The sequence below is a fragment of the Oncorhynchus nerka genome, unplaced genomic scaffold (genome assembly GCF_034236695.1).
Source record: "Oncorhynchus nerka isolate Pitt River unplaced genomic scaffold, Oner_Uvic_2.0 unplaced_scaffold_4220, whole genome shotgun sequence".
Lineage (NCBI taxonomy): Eukaryota > Metazoa > Chordata > Actinopteri > Salmoniformes > Salmonidae > Oncorhynchus > Oncorhynchus nerka.
Genome location: NW_027037076.1, coordinates 5,190 through 10,158, shown reverse-complemented (window position 1 = coordinate 10,158; position 4,969 = coordinate 5,190).

Below are 4,969 nucleotides of genomic sequence, written 5' to 3'. Positions count from 1 at the left end.
TAACAACATGTTTTAAGCAGACCACCATAGTTCCTGTGCCCAAGAACACTAAGGTAACCTGCCTAAATGACTACCAACCTGTAGCACTGACGTCTGTAGCCATGAAGTGCTTTGAAAGGCTGGTTATGGCTCACATCAACACCATTATCCCAGAAACCCTAGACAAACACCAATTTGCATACCGCCCCAACAGATCCACAGATGATGCAATCTCTATTGCACTCCACACTGCCCTTTCCTACCTGGACAAAAGGAACACCTATGTGAGAATGCTATTGATTGACAACAGCTCAGAGTTCAACACTATAGTTCTCTCATAGCTCATCAATAAGCTAAGGACCTTGGGACTAAACACCTCTCTTTGCAACTGGATCTTGGACTTCCTGACGGGCCGCCCCTAGGTGGTAAGGGTAGGTAACAACACATCCACCACGCTGATCCTCAACACAGGAGCCCCTCAGAGGTGCGTGCTCATTCCCTCCTGTACTCCCTGTTCACTCATGACTGCACGGCCATGCACAACTCCAACACTATCGTTCATTTTGCGGATGACATAACAGTGGTAGGCCTGATCACCGACAACGAAGAAACAGCCTATAGGGAGGAGGTCAGAGACCTGGCCGTGAGGTGCCAGGACAATAACCTCTCCCTCAACGTGATCAAGACAAAGGAGATGATTGTGGACTACAGGAAAAGGAGGACCGAGCATGCCCCCATTCTCATCGATGGGGCTGCAGTGGAGCAGGTTGAGAGCTTCAAGTTCCTTGGTGTCCACATCACCAACAAACTAACATGGTCAAAGCACACCAAGACAGTCTTGAAGAGGGCACGACAAAATCTATTCCCCCTCATGAGACTGAAAAGATTTGGCATGGTTCCTCAGATCCTCAAAAGGATCTACCGCTGCACCATCGAGAGCATCCTGACTGGTTGCATCACTGCCTGGTATGGCAACTGCTCGGCCTCCGACCGCAAGGCACTACATCACTGGGGCCAAGCTTACTGCCATCCAGGACCTCCATACCAGGCAGTGTCAGAGGAAGACCCTTAACATTGTCAAAGACTCCAGCCACCCTAGTCATAGACTGTTCTCTCTGCTACCGCATGGCAAGTGGTACCAGAATGCCAAGTCTAGGTTCAAGAGTCTTCTAAACAGCTTCTACCCCAAGTCGTAAGACTCCTGAACATCTAATCAAATGGCTATCAAGACTATTTGCATTGCCCTCCCCCTTATTTACACAGCTGCTACTCTCTGTTTTTATAATCTATGCATAGTAACTTTAATAATTCTACCTACATGTAAATTTTACCTCAACTAACCGGTGCCCCTGCACATTGACTCTGTACCAGTACTGCCCTGGATATGGTCTCGCGATTGTTATTTTATCGCTGCTCTTTAATTACTATTTACTTTTATTTCTTAATCTTATCCATATATTTATTTTTAAACTGCCATGTTGGTTTGGGGCTTGTAAGTAAGCATTTCCCTGTAAGGCCTGTTGTATTCTGCACATGTGACTAATACAATTTGATTTGATAACAAAGAAATACTCACCACCATAGAAAAGGGGCATGATAAGTGTTTCCTGCATTTTTCTATGTAACTGTCAACCTTAAGGGTGTGTGTGTGTGTGTGTAACTGGGCCTATATAAGAGTTGGAGCGAGCGGTCGCATCTGCACTCGGTCCGCAGGTAGTATTACATTTCATTATAGTACAACGGTTTGATTTGTCTAATCTTAGCAATTTCTTCTTAGCTAGCTACATAGCCGTCTTTGTATCATAGATAATTGCGTAATTATCGTATTTCGTCGTCCTAACGCAGTCTACACTGCCCTGCAGCTAGCCAGCTAGCTAACGTCCACCGTTAGCTAGTCCACCGTCTACCGATTAGCAGCACAACTATTACACTCAACTGAACGACTTGATTAGTGTAGTGTTAGCTAGCTACATAGTTGTCTTTGCTGTCTTCGTATCCAAGATAATTGTGTAGTTTAGAGTGTGTAGTTTTATGTCGTCCTTAACGTAGGAGACTCTGCTAGCTAGCCAACAGCTAGCCAACGTCTACCGAACAGAACTTCTGCACTCAACAATCCGGTAGCATTTCGCTTCGCTCCACAGGTAGTATCACATTTTTCATTTCATTTCATTACAGTACAACGGCTTGATTTGTTTGATCGTAGCTAGCTACATAGCTAGCTACATAGCCGTCTTTGTATCAAAGATAATTGTGTAGTCTAGCGCGATTTCCTAGGTTAGCTAGCCAGCTATTGTCGTTCTTTTAACGCAACGTAATGTAATCAACACTGCTAGCTAGCCAGCTAGCCCCGAATAGCAGCACAGTAGAAACTATTACACTCAACGGAACGACTTGATTAGTGTAGTGTCAACAACGCAGCCAATGCCAGCTAGCCTACATAGTCAACAACGCAGCCTCTGCCAGCTAGCCTACTTCAGCAGTACTGTATCATTTTAATCATTTTAGTCAATAAGATTCTTGCTACGTAAGCTTAACTTTCTGAACACTCGAGACGTGTAGTCCACTTGTCATTCCAATCTCCTTTGCATTAGCGTAGCCTCTTGTGTAGCCTGTCAACTATGTGTCTGTCTATCCCTGTTCTCTCCTCTCTGCACAGACCATACAAACGCTCCACACCGCGTGGCCGAGGCCACCCTAATCTGGTGGTCCCAGCGCGCACGACCCACGTGGAGTTCCAGGTCTCCGGTAGCCTCTGGAACTGCCGATCTGCGGCCAACAAGGCAGAGTTCATCTCAGCCTATGCCTCCTCCAGTCCCTCGACTTCTTGGCACTGACGGAAACATGGATCACCACAGACAACACTGCTACTCCTACTGCTCTCTCTTCGTCTGCCCACGTGTTCTCGCACACCCCGAGAGCTTCTGGTCAGCGGGGTGGTGGCACCGGGATCCTCATCTCTCCCAAGTGGTCATTCTCTCTTTCTCCCCTTACCCATCTGTCTATCGCCTCCTTTGAATTCCATGCTGTCACAGTTACCAGCCCTTTCAAGCTTAACATCCTTATCATTTATCGCCCTCCAGGTTCCCTCGGAGAGTTCATCAATGAGCTTGATGCCTTGATAAGCTCCTTTCCTGAGGACGGCTCACCTCTCACAGTTCTGGGCGACTTTAACCTCCCCACGTCTACCTTTGACTCATTCCTCGCTGCCTCCTTCTTTCCAATCCTCTCCTCTTTTGACCTCACCCTCTCACCTTCCCCCTACTCACAAGGCAGGAAATACGCCGACCTCATCTTTACTAGATGCTGTTCTTCCACTAACCTCGTTGCAACTCCCCTCCAAGTCTCCGACCACTACCTTGTATCCTTTTCCCTCTCGCTCTCATTCAACACTTCCCACACTGCCCCTACTCGGATGGTATCGCGCCGTCCCAACCTTCGCTCTCACTCCCCCGCTACTCTCTCCTCTTCCATCCTATCATCTCTTCCCTCTGCTCAAACCTTCTCCAACCTATCTCCTGATTCTGCCTCCTCAACCCTCCTCTCCTCCCTTTCTGCATCCTTTGACTCTCTATGTCCCCTATCCTCCAGGCCGGCTCGGTCCTCCCCTCTCCCGCTCCGTGGCTCGACGACTCATTGCGAGCTCACAGAACAGGGCTCCGGGCAGCCGAGCGGAAATGGAGGAAAACTCGCCTCCTGCGGACCTGACATCCTTTCACTCCCTCCTCTCTACATTTTCCTCTTCTCTCTCTGCTGCTAAAGCCACTTTCTACCACTCTAAATTCCAAGCATCTGCCTCTAACCCTAGGAAGCTCTTTGCAACCTTCTCCTCCCTCCTGAATCCTCCTCCCCCTCCCCCCTCCTCCTCCCCTCTCTGCAGATGACTTCGTCAACCATTTTGAAAAGAAGGTCGACGACATCCGATCCTCGTTGCTAAGTCAAACGACACCGCTGGTTCTGCTCACACTGCCCTACCCTGTGCTCTGACCTCTTTCTCCCCTCTCTCTCCAGATGAAATCTCGCGTCTTGTGACGGCCGGCCGCCCAACAACCTTGCCCGCTTGACCCTATCCCTCCTCTCTTCTCCAGACCATTTCCGGAGACCTTCTCCCTTACCTCACCTCGCTCATCAACTCATCCCTGACCGCTGGCTACGTCCCTTCCGTCTTCAAGAGAGCGAGAGTTGCACCCCTTCTGAAAAAAACCTACACTCGATCCCTCCGATGTCAACAACTACAGACCAGTATCCCTTCTTTCTTTTCTCTCCAAAACTCTTGAACGTGCCGTCCTTGGCCAGCTCTCCCGCTATCTCTCTCAGAATGACCTTCTTGATCCAAATCAGTCAGGTTTCAAGACTAGTCATTCAACTGAGACTGCTCTTCTCTGTATCACGGAGGCGCTCCGCACTGCTAAAGCTAACTCTCTCTCCTCTGCTCTCATCCTTCTAGACCTATCGGCTGCCTTCGATACTGTGAACCATCAGATCCTCCTCTCCACCCTCTCCGAGTTGGGCATCTCCGGCGCAGCCCACGCTTGGATTGCGTCCTACCTGACAGGTCGCTCCTACCAGGTGGCGTGGCGAGAATCCGTCTCCACACCACGTGCTCTCACCACTGGTGTCCCCCAGGGCTCTGTTCTAGGCCCTCTCCTATTCTCGCTATACACCAAATCACTTGGCTCTGTCATAACCTCACATGGTCTCTCCTATCATTGCTATGCAGACGACACACAATTAATCTTCTCCTTTCCCCCTTCTGATGACCAGGTGGCGAATCGCATCTCTGCATGTCTGGCAGACATATCAGTGTGGATGACGGATCACCACCTCAAGCTGAACCTCGGCAAGACGGAGCTGCTCTTCCTCCCGGGAAGGACTGCCCGTTCCATGATCTCGCCATCACGGTTGACAACTCCATTGTGTCCTCCTCCCAGAGCGCTAAGAACCTTGGCGTGATCCTGGACAACACCCTGTCGTTCTCAACTAACATCAAGGC